Below are 18,867 nucleotides of genomic sequence, written 5' to 3'. Positions count from 1 at the left end.
ACACAAAAATAATAACAACAACAACAGAACACCAGGAAGAGCAACAACTTGCAATTTCTTTTAGAAATTGCAAAGTCTTAAAAGTAAAATCTCCAGGTTCTGTTCCTCTCCTGAGATTAATTTTCATAAAGGTTAAATCAATATCACCAAGGTCAGAAAATGAAAGCTGAAGAATGCCATCACCATTCCAGCTCTGTATAGTTTCTGTGGATCGTCTTTTTATTGTTTCAACCGGCATAGGAACTGTAAGATTGCAAATGTCATAGGAATGTCTAACAATCTGCTTACTTTCCTTTCACAATGCAATGCCATTCCCCACTGGTCTTGAGTTATTACTGCAATGAACATTACTAATAATAAATAAGAATGCACAAAATTGGCCTGTCAAGCTGAATATAAAAGACCAAAAGGTCATCAGAATACAGGATCAGAAGCACTCTTTTTTGGTTTTACACTCAATAGGATAGCTTAGGATATGATCCCATGCATCTATCAACATGCATGTCCTTTGCCTAAGTAGAATATGTTGGAAACTGCATGGTTACTCATAAGGATTTTCCAAGGAGTACAGAGAAATAAAGTTTTCTTTATTATATATATAAAGAAAATAATATAGATATATATAATATCTATATTATATATATAAAGTGGTCAAAGCTCCCAAATGTCCCTGAATCACAGAATCATTGAGATTGGAAGGAAGCTCTGGAGGTCACCTGGTTCAATCCCCTTTCACAAGCAGGGACACCTGGAGCCACCTGCTCAGGTCCATGTCCAAGTGGCTGCTGAGGAGGCAGACTCCACAAACTCTACAGCACAGCGCAGCACAGCACAGCAGTGCTTCCTGGTGTTCAAACGGAACGTCTTGTGTTCCAGTATGTGCCCACTGTCTCTTGTCCTGACACTGAGCATCACTGCAAAGAGTCTCACTCCATTCTCTTCGCACCCACCCTTCAGGTATTTGTAGACATTGATGAGATCCCCTGAGCCTCATCTTCTACAGGCTGAGCAGTCCCAGCTTTCTCAGCCTCTCCTCGCAAGAGGGGTTCTCCTGTCCCTTCACCATCTTAATGGCCCTCTGTTGGACTTTCTCCAGTATGTCCTTGTCTGTCTTGTCCTGGGAAGCCCAGAATTGGAGCACTACAGGAGTATCTCACCAGTTACGAGCAGTGAGGAAACCTTACCTTTCTTGACCTGCTGGAAATTGTCAAATGGTTATTTTGCATCAACATTTTCTGTTCCAGGTGTTAAAATTAATTTGGGAGGAGTGTTGCTGTCTTCCCCTACTGAGGAATTGTGCAAAAATGAGGTACAATCAGAGAAAGGGAAAAAGGAGTGTCAGGGCAAGGGCTGTCAGAGATCTGACCTGGTGGGACCATGGGAAGAAATGAGGAGGAACAGTGCTGCCAGCTGCTCCATCACAGCTGCTCAAGAGCTGCTGCCTGCAGAAGGCGACTGTCTGCCTTACTCCCTGTGGATTTATTGTGTTCGAGCTCTCCAGCAATTCTTACTTAGTGTTCAATTAGGGATTTCATATTTTGCTTCTAAAGTATTTGGGGTTTTCTTTTTTTTTTTTCTTTTTTTTTTCTTTTTTCTTTTTTTATTTTGCCATTCCCTTTTAGTTTAACAGAAAAGCCAAGGTAAATAGCATTATTGCCTCAATGTCTCCTTCCTATGGTATCTTTCAAAAATTGCTTGCACAGGAAGGAAAATGTTTATGTATGTAGACTTAATATATAAGAAGATTATAAAAAAGCACTAACAACTTCAGCACAAGGAATTTTCAGGGAAATTAATGACTAGCTGAAGTTAATGGCCCTGAGCTTCACATTGGCCCATCAACTCTCCTGGTCAGTCATTAATTCCCAGGAAATACCTTGTACCTTGATTGTTATTGCTTTAATACATTAAATCAAGTTTAAGGCTTGACTTAATGTTTAGCCACTGTAAAGCAAAAGACAAGGAAATGTTCCCACTGGACATATTTAATGTCAAATGCATTTTTATTTCCCTTCTTTTCCATAGGTATTTAAACAGAAGAATTCAACCTGTTTACCAATTTGCCTTGTTTTTACTGATCATAATAGCACGCCAAAAAAATCCTCCACACTACTTTCTAATTTATTAAATATTTCATTTAAAAGATCTAATCTGAGTTCATATATGACTGAATGTGCAAAATATAGACACAACTGTACTTTATGGGTGAGGTGAAGAAATTAAAAACCGATCAGAACTAGTATTGTTGTATCTAATTAGTATCATACCAGTTTCATTATTACAAAGAATAAGACACTATGACTATTCACAGGCTTCAGCTGAAAGTGAAAAATCAATGTCCGTTTTGGGCCCAAATCAACTGAAAGGTGGAAATCTGATGATGGAAGTTGTTCTTACGAAATTTCTGCCACAGTGGCCTCCATTAAAGAGAGGAAAAAAACTGTTTACAGAATTTTTTTTGGCTGTGTTCTGAGAAACCCAAGTTGGATCTGGAAGAAAAATCCACCTAGGTTTAGAGTGAATTTTTGTCTAAAAGCATGGTTTCATCTTTCTATTATTCTCTGCAGGGCAGAAGTAAGAAAGGAAAAAAAAAAGAAGTTCTAATCAGACTCTATTTACTCAGAAATTAATGTGTTTCTTAATATACTTTTATTTTTCTAGCAACATTAAAATACACATATATATTTTTTTGAGTCATTTTATATGTTACTTAATTATTCACTTGATGTGGTAAGCATTTTCAAACATAGCCAGTATATTTTCCTTCAGTACACGAAGAAAATAAATGAATAAAAACATTACTATCTTCAGCACTCAAATGGTAGTGTTTATATTTCATCCAGTGGCCAAACAATGTACTTTTTTTCCACTGTGGAAAGTAGTTGCACATTGGCTGAAAAATGTGTTTCTGAAATTTATCTTAAAATTTCATAGACAAACTTGGTTTCTTGTGCTGCTTCCTTAAAGCCAACAGAGTTATGACAGGGATAAATCTGACTTACTGTAACATGACTGTATACTAAAGTGAGTTTTGATTTGATGTGTACATAAAAACATATTGAAATCACTGCTAGATAGCTGCTTTAAGTTTTCAGAGGTCTGGCAAATGTCGCACAGCCACTGTCATGCATTGTTCAAGACAGCATACACTTGAACGTGGAGCTGGAATGGAATGTGAGATGATGCTAAGTCAGGTCAAAATATGAGACAAAAAATTGCTTACAAAAGGATTCAGACATCTTTGTCTATATTTTGACTGAAACTCTCCTGATGAGTGACTTTGTATAAGTCACCTAAACTATCTATGCTTCAGTTTTGCCAGACTGTAAAATGAGTAAAATACTCATGAGATAAAGACAGGGATTAAAAAACACCTCTATTGTGACTTTGAATATGATTTTCCACACTGGCAGTTATGCCAGTACAAAACTTGTAATTTTGCACTAAAATCAATTCCTCATTATCTAGGAACAGGGGATGGAACAATTTATATACTGGATTCATACAGGCATTAGAAGCAGAGTACAAATACTTACAGTGTTCCTTCATCTCTGGCTTTGAGCTCGAGGCAAGGAGCCCTCCCAGGTGATCAATGTGGAGCCCCTGGCCATCTTTTCACTCAACAATGCACCATCTGAATTACTTACCTGACATAAATGACTGCAATGATAATCTCTCTCACACAGGGTAAAACTGCTTTAAATTCTTCGTTCTTGTAAACAGGGTTTCTTGCCTTTTCTGGATGAAACTTTTGTCATGCGCTGGGGTAATCCATCTGGGCTTTTAAATGACTGGTGTCAACTGTGCCTCTTCATGCACTTGGTTTTGGATGTGCCACCTGTTCCTTTCTCCATTGGCTGTTCTTCTTCCACTGCCTTGAGTACCATTCATATTTCAGCCTTTGCTTATCTAGGGAACATGACTGTGGACATGCATCACACAATGGAATTGTGGAAGAGAAGCGTGGTGGCTATGGGCCACCTTCAGAAGACAAACATTACTGGTTGCATGTTTGCCACAGCCTCACTCCATGCAGCAGATGCACCAGGTCCCAAACCAGCACTCTCAAACAGAAAGCAGGACAGGGATGCTGGAGATGTAAGGCGCTGCAGGGGCAAGTGGCACAGGAATTGCATCCAGGGGTAGGTTCGTGTCCATATGAATAAAACAGGCAGGCTACTCATTTGGTATCTGCATGAAGCAGTAATTTCAAGTTTCAAGCAAAGAAGTTTAGAAATACAGGATACAAGACAGGCATGGAGGAGAAGGTTTCTAGTGAGAGAAAAGAAGTTGGCAGCAAGGGGGTGCAGATCTCATTTGAAGAGATGCAGTGAACATGACAGGTTGTCACAGACCTCAGCACATGAAAATTTTGGAATTGGTTTCCAGTGTGAAAAAGTGGAACTGTGAATTAAACCACAATTTCCATTCTATTGGAGACTCTGCCTTTTGTGGTGATGGAAGCAACCTTTCAAATGTTAGCTGAACAACAGCCCAGCATGAGGAATCATTCCCAAGTCTTCAGATGGCCTGAAGAGAGGGTTCTCTGAGAGGCTGTGAGCCAATCTCATTCATCTCATTAGGGTGTTCCAACTAAAGGCCAATGATGATAATTGAAATGCCAACATTAGCTTTTTAATTGCGCAACAAACAATATCATTTATCTCTGTAGCTATCCTATGTTTAGGAACAGAAAGTGCTCCATCTACTCTGGTAGGTAGATGCAGTGTCAACCAATTCTGACAGCTGTTGTAGATCTTCACCTCAAAACTGTGTCTAAACTGAAGTACTATGAGGTTTCTATAAAAAAAAATCCTCAGTTTTCCTACAGAAATCACCAACTCAAATTTTTCATTGCTGCTAAAAATCCTTGCCATCCCCCTCCAGCCAGATGCAAAAGTATTCACATGCAATATTTTGCAATCATTAATTATTTATTAAAATACTATGTAAGAAAGTCTAATAATTCATTCTTTAATAATTTACTTTATAATATTTTTATAATAATTTTTACAATATATTGAAATTTTCTTTAGTACAAATAATGGTGCCACACCAGAAATTGAAAAACAGATTGCACTCTGAAATAGGTTGCATTGAATTTAATAAAAAATAGTAACAACAAGCACCATTACTCTCTGAAGGCACAGGATTGCAAAGGGACCGATGAAAAAATCCTTATGTAAGGGCCAGTCTCATAACTTTCTAGTTTCTTGATACTAGATACTTGATACTTGATACTATCAGCCATGGATAACATCTTGCAGAGTTCTTCAAACAATACCATTTCTAATTAAAGCATAGTGATGACCTATCCAAAATGGGGAGAGTATTTCTCAGGAGTTGCAGAACACCCATAGCCACCCGATTTTCCTGCTTTAGGGGAGCAAAGCCTGGGCCAGGAGGGCAGAGCCCAGTGGTGCTCTAAGGACCACCCACCAGTGACAATCCATTGGGATGACTGTGACCATGCTGGCAGTCCAGCTCACCTAGGGAGGCCAACGTTACTTCAGAGATGTATGGTCTAAGCACATTTCTGGCACAGTGAGATGCTGCAGCTTATTGTCTGTTCTGAAGGCAGGCTGCTGTGATGCCTCTGAAGGTCTCATCTTGAGCATCTTACCTGGGATAGCAACTCTCTGCATCCCACAGATCCCACAAGCCACTATGGGAAATGATGGGCTGCAGGAGGGACTCTCTCTCCTTCCTTTTGGCTCGGGAAGGAACCTGATGCCACTAAGTCACTCTTAAAACAACATCATTAGTACAAATTAAAAACAACTATTAGACCCTCCCACACACTCATTCAGTAGCACACCATCAGACATCTTTCCACACTCTCTCTCTCATCACATCCATTCTAATTTTTTCCAAAAGATTTGAAGTTGGTAACACTATTGTCCCAGTCATGTTTTCCTCTTGTCATCTGGTACAACTTGGTGCCATCCACAGTCTTTTCTCATATGTTCATATTTACACTGAGACAACCTTCATGCTCTCATCTCCATTTAATCTCATCGGGACTATCCCTCTACACAGCGCAGTCTCCTTTTTACTGAAGTCTCCCCTAAACTCACTTCCATTGTGTATTGTGGATGCAGTCCCTTGACAAAATGGACTCTCTTTTTAAAATGTGAGGATGTCAGCTGGTTATTTTAACAGGAAAAATTACCTAATGGGCTCATTTGTTGCTGTGGGGCACGGGAGATGGTAAGAGGCTCTTGCAGCTGGGTAGCATCAAGATTTGGTAGGCAGAGAATGAGAAACTCCAATTGCTTCCTTCTCTGATTAAATGTCACCTATGCCCCTACAAATATATAAATCTTAAAATACAAATTTGGAGTAATCATAATTTGCCATTAACAAGTCATGCATACAAGTACAGAAAAAAAAAATAGCATTTTAGTGCTAGAAACAACTAGGTAACCAAAGAAGTGGCTGAGTGATTACAGCTTCAGGATTTGTGCCTTTCCAAAACAAATATTCCAGTTTCACAGTACAAGCAACACAGCCTGCTAGCATGCAACTTCATGTATGAATCACTGATGCTGAAACTTTCCTATCTAGAATCTTTGGTCCATAAAATGCTTATACAACCACTACTAGCTTTACTGTAGCATTTCCTTTCCTAGAAAAGAGATCATGGTTTGAGACATTTGTCTCAATTAATTTGCTTGTCAGTTAACCACTTATCCCAGTCTAAGATAATTATGTATCATTTAAAAACAAATTCACGGAAAATAAGTCCTATAAAGTTGTTTGCTATCAATTTAAATAATTAGCCGTAGTTATTGTGACACGTTAGACTGAAAGTATCTGCAGATCATATCAATTTATCATTTGTTGATCAAATGACTCAAAACATAGGTAAAATCCCCCCAAAGTTGCAATGCAACATAAGGAGTATAAAATTGTACTGTAACAACTGAACGAGGGGACAGTGCTGAAATTTGACTCCCTGATTTATTTCACAGGAAAAAATATCAGCCAGAAACCATAGATGGGAGACCCAGAAGACGTTGCTGACTGTCAGTTGTTACAGGTAACACAAGGACATATCAGAGAGATTAGCCTGATATTAACGTGGGAGAATGCTAAGGTAAAGAAGCTTCCTGTAATTCTCAGAGTAAACAATATTTATGATCCAATGAGAAGAACGGCACTGCATTCCACTGAATGAGCCATCCCATAAGAGATGATGGGCTCTGATACCCATGCAGTTTCCTAGAAGCCATCTTTACATTTTGTAGGGCCAGGACACTTTTAGCTTATACATTATCTCTATGAATAACAATATTTGACTAAAAAAAAAAAGAAAAAAGAAAAAAGCTAACATCTGTAATAGAAGTTTGTACATTATTACATCATTATTACAAACATAGTACATAATTTCTCATGCTTTGCATCTCTAAATTGGTTTGTGGTATGCCCACTTGACTAGACAAGTGTAACAGTGTTGCTTGCTAGAATGTATATTTTCATGTATACCTTCACTAAATGGGAATTCTGTTTAGTCTTTCCATACTTCTAAAACTTCACAGACTGGATACAAACTGTAACTTCTAAGTTCCTTTGAATGCCATACCAATGTCGCATTCTTATACCTATAACCTAATACACTTCATCATGTTGCTGAGAATGCAGCAATTTTCATCGCTGCATGTAGTATTGGAATTTCTCAGGGTGTCCTGTGTTTTAGGGCACTTAAATGTTTGTCTTCTGAGAGCAAATGTTTGCTGCTCTTAAACTTTCTCCTTTCAAAATTGACCTTTCTGAATTTGCTCATGGATATGTTTTATTTTGTTTTAATGAGAGCAAAAGTTGTCAAATGCATTCTCTCAATGTCATGTGTGGGAGGGCTCTTGTAAATCTTGCCGTAAGGTCACATATGAGCTACCGCTGATCATAATTTCCTATCTTTTCCAAAGCACCAGGGAATCAATCAAATAATCATTGATTTTTCTTCTATTGTTTCCATCCTTGTTTCATCCCATAATATTCTGAGCCAAGAACAAGTCCCTGATATCCAAACCATAAAACTCCCTCAGTTCCGTACCCAGGTATTAACCCTGCTTCTTAGTTTCTGTTCTGGGGAAAGAGAATTAAATTCTGGCTCCATTGTAGCCAGTAGCAAAACAGCTGCCGACCTCAGTAGAGCCAAAATGTCATCCAGAAATTTCCTTCCATGCTGCCTGGGAAGCTTCTGTGGTGGGGTAGTTCACATCTCTTGAGCTGGACCTCTGAATGCTGCACCGTCATTTAAAATGCTTGAGTATTTTTCTGCTATTTAAAGAAAAAAGAGGAAAAAAAGAAAAAAAAAAAAGAGAAAGGAGAGAGACTTGTTATTTTATTTTTTTTTATTATTATTTATTTATTTATTTTTTGCTGTTGTTCTTATTGGCTTGCTTTGGTTTGGGCTTTTTGATTATAGGAAAAAGGAATTAAAAAATACTTGTACAGAATGATATGAAAGTGGCGTCAAAAGTAATGCCTCCCATTTTATGACGTTGGCCCACAGTGTCAGAGGTGAATGTTAGTGATATGGCGGTTGAAGCTGAACCTTCCCATCATTATCCCATTACATTTTGTTGTCGCATTACAGATGGCAGCAGAGGTGCAGCCTGACACAATAGCATTTGACATGGAAGTGCATATGTAGCAAAAGCGTGTCATTGAATTCCTCCATACAGGAAAAATGGCACCCACTGACATTCATCAACTCTTGCTGAACGTTGATGGAGACCAAATAGTGGATGTGAGCACAGTGAGTCAGTGGGTGGTGCACTTCAGCAGTTGTGACAGTGACATGAAGACAAGCCACATTCCATATGGCCATGCACAGAGGTCACCCCATGAAATAAAGAGTGCCTTGGTCAGCTCATCTGCACAAATCATCAGCTTATGACTACGGAACCGAGAATATCAGCTTCAATGCATTGGAAACAATGATGGCAACACTGGAAAATTGAAAATTGTGTGCCAGGTGAGTGCCATGAATGCTCACACAAGAACAGAAAGAACATTGTATGCAAGTTTTTTTAGGATGTATTGAACCAAGAAGAGGCTGAAGGTGACAGTTTCCTGGATCACATCATTGCCAGCAATGAGATGTGGTGTCACCACTACCAGACAGAGTCAAAACAGGAGTCCATGGAGGGGCGACACGTGAATTCCCCATTGAAGAAAAACTTCAAGACACAGCCCTGAGAGGGTAAAGTGATGTGCACTGTCTTTTGGGATAGGAAAGGGGTGATTGTTCTGGATTTCCTGGAACCTGGATAAACCATCAACTCTGACTGCTACATCATGATATTGACTGAGCTGAAGGCTCAAACTTCCCAAGTTAGCCAGAGAAGGAGACAACTTTTCTTTTACAACACATGACTTCATACCAGTTTGAAGACCGTGAAGTATACTGCTGGTCTTGGCTGGACTATCTGGCCACACTCACAATATAGTTTGGATTTAGTGACTTTTGCCTTCCCTCTGTTTGGGATGGACTGTATGGGTAACATTTTCCTCCCAGCAGTGCCATCATAGCAGCTGTGAACCAGTGGGTCACCTGTGTTGGTGCAGATTTTTATGAGCCTGGCAATCAAGCTCTTGTTCATCTCTGGTGAAAACACATAGCTAATGGTGGTGACATGTTGAAAAGTAGTTCTTTGTAGCTAAGAATTTGCTCTGTCAAATAGCATTACTGTGTTCTTTGTATCTCTTGCAGTTCCCCTAAAAATAAATAGGAAGCATTATCATTGGAGTGAACTAAGTTTAATGCATGTGTGTATATATAATATCTGCTTGTGTGTATGCATATATACATGCATACACATCTAAATAGACACATGCATGATCTGAGTTTGCATGGCCAAGCATTAAATTACAGCCTTCCTCTCTTGAGATGAAGCTATTTTTTGACTTTTCTTAGTGCAGGATGATATAGACTTCACATGGCTGTTGAACCGAAGAATGTAGCAGCAGTGTCAAGTCCATGTCATGCATACATCATGAGACTTCAAGTACTGTACATTCAGCAAGAATAGCTCACTCTATGCTCCACACAGAAGAAAAAATAAAATCTAAATGTGACTGTACTGAAGCAGTAATTTAAAAATTGTTGTGTGTCCAAAATGTATTTCTTTCTGAAGTTAGTCCAACCAAGTATAGTCTCATGATCATATGCCTCTCACAATTAACTTCCTCTTTGATAGAGTCATGAAACCCAGCTGAAAATGAGATATTCTGTGGTTTAAGAACGAGTTCAAAATTTCAGCTGTGTGCTGTCAGAGCAGTGTTTTCAAACAAGGATTTCTGATCTGTGAGGAAGGGATGGCTCCTGTCTGTGCTAGCCCCAGGGACAGCCAAGCCCTGCCCAGGAGCACGGCCAACGCTAGGCCCTGGTGAGGGGCAGCGCTAGGCCTGAGTGGGCACTCCCTGAGCCAGGCCTGGTCAGTGCTACCACTCCCCTCTTGCTCTCCTTGCTGTCAGCGAAGAGTACTAGTGGCATGTGTTTACAAACAGCACGTTCTGCAACTACTTAAACTGTGTTTTAAAAGCATGTGGGCTGGCCCCCTCTCTACCGCAAGTGTTATAAATAACTGTCTTCCTGGCTGCCGTGTTTACAAACTGAACTCCTTCCACCACCTCTGCCACCCCCGCCTGCTCCCTTCACAGGCACGTGCTACTTCTCCCAGGACTTCAAAGTTTATTTCTCAAACACTTTTGGGGGGTATGAGTGAAGAAAGAGAACTAAGTGTGTTTACGTATTTCAGAAGTGTCAATTCAAACCAATTCCTTTCTTGTTGTGTGCTGGGTCATGCAGGAACTAAGCCTCAACCTGTTTTGAAAGTAACTCAAAATATTAGCACTGAGATGCTCTGCAAAGATTAATAGGCATGAACTTCAGAAATCCTAGAGTACTTTGCATGTGACACAGAAGCGGACTGAAATTCACCCTGATGTTGTACAAAGGTAGATGGTGCTTGCCCACGTTTTACTTCACTGTGCCGTTGGTGCTCATTTAACCTCTTACTCCAAAGCTTTAGGCTTTTGTTTGAAGGCCTACTAATGACTTACCATAAGAAAATCCCTCTTTGGTGCCAATGATCTAGCAGAAACATGTTGGAGAGTACAATATTCCTCAATTTAAAATCAAAACCTTGTTTCATAGTGCGTAGAAAAATATAATGCAACTTGCAGCAGGTGCTTTCTGTACGGGGCTGAAGGGTTTTCTTTCTGCGTCAGCCAATAAGATCCACAAACAACTTATGAGAAATTTCAAGTGACCCATGGCAAGCACCCAGCAAGTTAAGTGAACAAATTTCACTAATGGCAAGGATGCATTTCTGTCTTTTGCTGTGGAGTCTCCCAAATGCTGACTTGTGTTTTTGCCATATGAAGCATCTGATGTCACTTTTTTGTGTGGGTGGAAAATGCTGTACAAAGGCTAATCAAGTTCTTTCATCCTTGCTCACAAAAGTAAGCTCACATTGCATTTCCAGTAACTAAGTGCATTGCTATGACAGGTTGGGGATTTACTTCATGCTTATGTGTGTACCCCTGGTGACTAACTGGCCATGTGTTCTCTCCCTTCTTCTTAATCCTGCTCAAATTGTTGCTCAATCTGAATGTTCCTTTGGTCTGGGTTTGTAAAGATGATAGAACAGCCAACACTTCCAGTTATCAGCAAGTAGGCTTCAGAGCACAGTACCAAGGAATTTGTATTTGCTCTGCATGCTACAATAAACAGATATTGAGATTTTGAAATTTTGAGAAATTAAATTACATCTCATAAAAGAGAGTATTTCTTCTGCCAAGTAGAAAAATAGAGATCCTTTACTGCATTTGCACGTGCTTCTGAGCGTGGGAAAAATCCCATCGACAGTAGTTTGACAGTAAGCAACTGATGATAGGTTTTGTTAGACAGAGGCCTATAAAAGCAGGAATCAAGGGAGTCACATCAGTGGCTAGAATGCACTAGAATTGTCAAAAAGCCTGTGTTCATTATTTTTTGTTCTAGAAAGTCTTTTTAACATGTGTAGCGGATTGCAATTGGCTGAGACATGGTGGCTACAAACGAGTCGCACTCAGAGGTACAGCTGAAGGTTGAGGAGCAATGCAAAAGTTATTTCTGGCTGGCTTGCTCACATACCGCAGGAAGGTAGGTGTATCAGCACAGAGATCATCACAGCTACCTATCTGGAGCCTGCAAGCCAGGAGGGCTCACAGCCTCCCACACTGCCTGCTGCTGCCAGCTTTACCTGAGCTAACAAGTTCAAAGGCAGTTCAGATGTGCCTGCATGAGCTCCAGCAACAGCTCTGCACTAGTAACTGGAGCACAGCATAGAGGTGTGAAACAAAGAGAGAACAACCAACCTCAATGGCCTGGGTTAGGCGTCTCCTGTCTTCTGGCAGTGCTGTTGACAGGAATGAACGCAAGGAAGGGCTAAGTGTAAAGGGAGGTTACCTGCAGAATACACACACACAAATGCACATGTGCACATGAAGTACTGGTCAAAATTGATGAAAAACATAAAGGGGACTCTAATGGGGTGAGGGGAAGGGGAGTATAGTGCATACTGATAAATAAAAAGTAAACAGCACTACCAGGAGTGATTGGGAAGTTTCAAACACTTTTCTGGCTTCTAAACTGTGGCACTGAAAAATGGCCATATGACTCCAAATGACAGGTCTGCAGGAGTACTTCTGTAGAATATGTCATCAAAATAAAATGTAAAAAAAGGCAGATGATATATCATATGGCATTAGAAAAAGGATGGGAAATACATTATAAATAGCATAATGTGATAGGTAAATGAATATTACACTGTCAGCTGAGATGCTGCATTCAGATTCGGTCAGTGCTTCTATAAAAGAAACAGGAGATTGTGATAAAAAATAATTAAAATAAGTAGAGAAGATTTTCTATATGAAAAGATAAAAGGGATTAAGTCCATTTAATTTAAAGGCAAAATAAGGTGGAATATATTAGAGGTTGCAATATAATGACTCTAATACAAATGAAATCTCCTACATTTCTATTCAACATTTCTGTCACTCAGAAATTGGAAACATTACATGATAAAAAAATCCATTATAAGCGATAAAGACTGCTTTTTGGTTTTTTGTTTTTTTTTTTTTACACAACACAAATAAAAAAATATTCTCTAGAGCTCTTAATTCTAGCAGATTTAAAATGGACCAAACTCTAATAAAGAATATGCAAATCCATTAAGTTAAATAAATAATTATCAAGAAGTTACATGTACCTTCTTTAGATAAAACAGATGTTGGTCTGATATCATATGCCGATTCAATACAGAAAGGGCAGGAAAAGGGTAGTAAGGGAGGAAGAATAGCATGAAAATTGTTTTTCTATACCTGAAGGCATTACAACTTCAAACACAATATCTGATGCCCTGCTGACATTAGATGTAAGAATCACAAGTTTTCATGGAGGTAAGATTCATCTTTTTCCAATGGCAAAGCTTCTGGTGCTATCCTTGCATTGCTGCAAGCTATTGAACATACATTCCATGCGTTTGCATGCAGAGAACCCGCTGACAGTGCAGGAGTGAATCTCATCCACCCAATGCCTCAGGCCAGAATAAAGGGGGAGAGAGGAAATTCCATTTCTGGTGGGAAGAGGAGAAAACATTTTCCTTACAAATGACTTAAAATAAAATAAGAATCTTGAGAGCTATTTGTTACTGTTTGTAAAAACTGAACAAGTCCCACAGGGAACAGACTGGCAGGCAGAAATATGGGGGAATACTGCAGAGCTAATTAATTTATTACATAAATCCATGGCTTATCAAATGATCATCACTCCACATAAATGACATGAGCAAAAAAGGAACATGATAGCTTTCAGGAGCATCAACTAGCATCTTTTTGGGAAGGAAGGCTCCATGTACTATCAAATCTCCATGAACAAGTGTCTCATGATGTGCAGCATTTATTGAGAAGGTTTTCCCAAAAACAGAAGATCCTCCTTCCCCCTACCTTAAAAAGAGAACAAAACAAAACAGAAAAATTCCCCAGGACCACAAACAGTACCATGAGAGGGAACAAATATTAAAGAAAAAACCCAGGTCTTTGTAACCCAGTTCCTCCTACATGCATTTCCCACAAACTGTCAACATCCCACAGGAATCTACCCACGTTACACATCATAGCACAATGCTCCCGACAAAGGCATCTCAGCCCATGATGTTTCAGGCAGCCTTTCAAACCGCCTTCAGTGTATCTAGGTTCACCAGCTCTGTAATTAGGTGCTGAGTTTAAGCAATCCAAGAATTTATGCAGGGAGATACTTCTCTGGTTTTTCAGCTTGATTTATGCCTGCAAGGTCTAGCTGGAATGAACAAAGGTTTGTCTCATGAAGAAAGTGAGACTTTCCATATCTCTAAAAGGCTCCAGTTCAGTGAAGCACTTAAACATATGTTCAGGTTTATCCCTGTTTAGAATAACAATTAAACAAGCATGGAGAGCTCAGAGTTCCTCTCAGCTCCATGGAACTAAAGTATGCGAGTGCTCTCCTAAACAGGCTTTAGTTTGTAAACACCATCAATAATAGTGTTAATAATCATCATCATAACAACATCTGTTCTGTTTGGCTTTACATGACAACACCAGACTTCAGAAGTGAACTATGATAAATTATAATCCTGGGTCTTGCCATAAGCAAAACAGAAAAGATAACTGTGTGAATAATATAGACCCTTGTCAATTCATTTTTCTTTGGTACCCACCAGAGTTCTGCATGGTTAAAATAACCATTCAAAATGCTGCTCTGATGTGTGAATATCTAAGTGAGTGAATATTTTTACTGATCTACATAAATGATGACTCCATCATATAATTCATGTTAGTCTCCAGCATAAGAGGGTAGGACAAAAAAAAAAAAAAAAAGGTGGAAAAATGTCACTCTAGGAGATCAGGAGAATTTTAACGGAGGAAAGACAAAATATGACAAAGCCTAAGATGAAATTATTGAGCCAAGCAAGCAGCCAGTTCTATGGAGGACTGCAAAGCGTGTTTTCAGATGTTTTGCTAATCACTACCCTGGTATGTGTTGAAAGAAGTACTTCTAATGATTCTTCTCACGTTCCCAAATATTCACCCAGAATGTGAACAGAAACAAATTTGGCAATCAATTACTGAAATTTCAGCACCAATCATATCTAGTGTAACTGACTAATCTAAACATGCATCTCTGTTTTCATCACACGTACTTTAATTGCCACAAAAACTGATTTACATTGTTATCTCTTAGCTATAATAGATGACTTCCTGTGGTCCCTTCCAACTTTCGGATGAACTTCAGATACACTGTAAGCCAGACAACACAACGTAGGTCCAAATCTTCCAAAGCATTCTTAAGACCATGAAGATGATCAGAGGGCTGGAGCACCTCTCCAATGAGGAAAGGTTGAGGGAGCTGGAATTGTTTAGTTTGGAGAAGGCTCTGGGGAGACTTCATTGCAGTCTTCTAGCACTTGAAGGGAGCATATAAACAGGAGGGGGACCAACTTTTTACATCGTCCAGTAGTGATAGGACAGGGGGGTATGGTTTTAAACTAAAAGAAGAGAAATTTAGGATAGATGTTAGGCAGAAATTCTTTCCACAGAGGGTGATGAGTTGCTGGCATAGCTGCCCAGAGAAGCTGTGGTACCCCATCCCTGGAGGTGCTCAAGGCCAGGTTGGATGGGGTCCTGAGCAGCCTGAGCTGGTGGGGGGCAGCCCTGCTCACAGCAGAGGGAGTGGAACTACATGATATCAAAAGTCCCCTCAGCCTAAGCCAGGCTATGATTATATGAAGACTGCTATACTGATATTCCATTTATTTTATTTGCTTTCTTGTTAACTTCAGTAAACAACCTAGAAAAAAATAGTATTAGCCATAGTATGCAAGCCTTGGTCATGTTTACGGACAGCTGCCACACCTCTTTATCTGTAGGTGACTACTCAGCAGTGCTGCCATGAAGAGCAATAGCTAATGCTTGTTGTAGCAGCATATTACCAAGTAGTTGTTTTTCCAGATCTAATCTAATCCACAATTTCTTGTCTGTCAAAAGAATTGCAACTTTTTGTTATTTGTTAGTTTTTTGAAGCAAGTTGATTGCCACAGTTTCATCTGAAAATGCAAATGTTTTGCACATTACTACATATATGAGTATATATGTAAGTGCAGATATATGCATATTAAAATATCTAGAGATATCTTAATTATGTATTGTTGTTTTTCAGGATATATTCAAAATGAGAAAAAAAAGCAGATTTAGTGGGCAAAAGACTCTTATATCTCAACTTATACATGATGCATTTTTTCCATTTGATCTTTACTGTGACCTTATGCAAACCACATACTTTCAGGAAATGTTCGGCTCTTTCTAGTCACTGATTGTGAAGCAAAATTTTGGAAGAGGCTTTCAGGCATATTGCCAGTTTCTTATTCCATGGAAGGGCAGGGAAGCAAAGAAAGAAAGAGAAAAAGCACTCTGATCTCATTAGATCATTCAACACTGCTATTAATTATACATAATACATCTATTGATTTTTTAGCTTTTATTTGGATGTTGATTTCAAGGAAAGCAAATAGAAAAGAAAATCATACAAGAAGGAAATCTTTGCTGTGTGAGTCATTACCAAAAGGACAGAATAATAACGTGTGGATGGTCCACCATATGGTGCCAAATCTCTCAACTTTCACCTCTGCTTGAGTATGGCACTAGACTTCAAGTTGCGTAGGTGGTAGAAATGCAAAACAACGGTTGTGTTACTGAAAAAAACTAAGCTTGCACATCCTCACCCAGATATAAACAATCGTTTTAGAAAAAAAACTGTTTGTTTGTTTGTTTGTTTGTTTGTTTTAATTGCTTAAAGCACTTCTGAATATCTTGAAATCAAGGAGGCTGCAATGGAACCATAAACAGACAACATGCTTGGAAATAGGACTTGGGGCAAACATCTGTGCTGTCTTCCTGTAGCTCCACAACACAGATTTGTAGAATCATAGAATCATTAAGGTTGGAAAAAAACCCGTAAGATCATCTAGTCCAACCGTCCACCTACCACATATATTACCCACTAAACCACATCCTTAAGTACAACATACTTAGAACTGAGAGCTCCCATTCACTGAGTCCTCTTAATTTTCCAGTTCAATTATTGCATCCACTGCTGTTACTGCTCAGCAGGAACACAGAGCTCCTCTTCCTATTGAACTGAGGTCTGCAGGCAGCAGTAGGGAGAACCACTTTTGCAAGGCAGAAGAAGGTGGGAGGCAGGAAGAAAAAGTGCCCAGACCTCACTTCCCTTTCTCTTCTGTGGAAGTCAGCCCGGACTGTTTGAACTTTTCTGCTTTCTGTTAGAGTGGTCACAGTTCGTAGAAGCCAGGAGGGGAGGGGAGAGTTTTGGGAAAGAAAGGAGGGGGTCGTCAACCTGTTTTTGTTTGTTTGCTTTTTGTAAAATTCATGGGGACATAGAAAAGCCAACATAAATTATAATTACTCATCACATCTGCAATTATTAGGAAGAGCTGTTCCTAGTTTCAGTCCTAATTATGGTTCTAGTAATTTCTGATTCGTTTTTAACACAGTATGAAGGATTGCACAAAATCTGCTTGGAAAACAAGCAGTGACCATAAAGGTGTAAAATGAGATAATTACAGTCTGAAGCAAAGGAAAAAAAATGCTGTTATTCAATTCCCCGGTGGTAATTAAAACTTATATCTGATGGCCAAAACTTAAGCATGTACTTAGGAACAGAAATAAGTTTGTTCATTGCTAGTTCTAATTTACATTTCTACAACAGTGCCAAAACAGAAAAAAACAGCGACTAAATGGAAAAGTCTCTATAATGTTGAGGTAAAACATGCTTAGGGTCTAAATTCTCATTGCTGTAACACCAGGTTCACTAATACCAATCAGCTCTTTGTTTTCATTCACAAAAGGTGCAGGGGCAATGAAATTCCGGACCAAGAGTCCACTGAAGGGTTTGTGAGCCCACATGCCTCTCCTTCCGCCTATGGTCAGAGAGTTGTGGACTCTTCAGGCACTCCTGTGTGGCTTCTGCTGAAAAACTCCAGTAGGAAACATGAATAGAAAAGGTGCTTCAATCTGTAAAATGGAGAGAGTAATACCATCAACAAAGTCCTCCATGGAAAAGGAAGGAAGGGAGATAACCGTCAGAGCAGTGCCGTGGGTCTCATCCGTAGCAGGTATGGTGTCTCTCCTTGATTAATGCTGACAAAACACAGACTCTTCATTTTCTCTCTTCCTCTTGAGAAGATGTGTTTGGAGAGTTCTCTCTGTTACCTCTATGAGGCCTCATGGGCCCTTGAAGGGCTTGGTATGGGATGTCCAGCCCCAAGGAAGGAACTCGGGCTGGCCACAGGAGAACAGGGTAAAAGGAGAGAAGAGAGCAATTACAAGAAATGATCAGTAGGAGATCACACCTTGATGTATTTATTTATTCTCCTTTTTATAAATTCCATAAAGCCACATTCTTAATCTCAAAGACTCTGAAATATGCAGCAGAGCAGTTATTTTCCCCAGGCTTGAATACATTCACCAGCCACTGCTCATTACTTGGAAACTCCTTCACAATTAAGCCTTTATCGAAACTCTTCAGGATTAATAGGAGACAAATTTAGACCAGGTTCCTTCCTGATTTTACCAGTAGATACGCAAGTGCTGTGTGCCCTGAGTGACACATGATTTGTTGCGAATAATTTAACATGGGGGTTCTCACAAAAATATTCCCCCTTAATCTGTAATAAACTCCTTGTCCCAGGAGTCCGTGTTTGTGCACACTCCTACAGAGGAGAAGTGAGAGAGCAGGCAATCTGGTTTGTGTTTCCTCGA

General features: G+C 39.5%; 1 long non-coding RNA gene across 3 annotated transcripts in view; it reads right to left on the bottom strand.

The window, feature by feature from the left end:
• Nucleotides 1-2,632: 2,632 nt before the first annotated feature.
• The window catches only part of LOC101749503, a 149,475-nt gene continuing 133,240 nt past the window's right edge, over nucleotides 2,633-18,867 (bottom strand). For 2 of the 3 annotated variants that reach the window (XR_006932569.1, XR_006932570.1), the window contains 2 exons: nucleotides 12,373-18,387; nucleotides 2,633-8,283 (listed from right to left, as the gene is read on the bottom strand). This is a non-coding gene — a long non-coding RNA (uncharacterized LOC101749503). The remainder of the gene's footprint in view (nucleotides 8,284-12,372; nucleotides 18,388-18,867) is intronic. The other variant, XR_005841862.2, reaches the window with a different exon arrangement.

Source organism: Gallus gallus, chromosome 1 (genome assembly GCF_016699485.2).
Source record: "Gallus gallus isolate bGalGal1 chromosome 1, bGalGal1.mat.broiler.GRCg7b, whole genome shotgun sequence".
Classification (NCBI taxonomy): Eukaryota; Metazoa; Chordata; class Aves; order Galliformes; family Phasianidae; genus Gallus; species Gallus gallus.
This window is presented reverse-complemented; position numbering and strand designations above follow the sequence as displayed.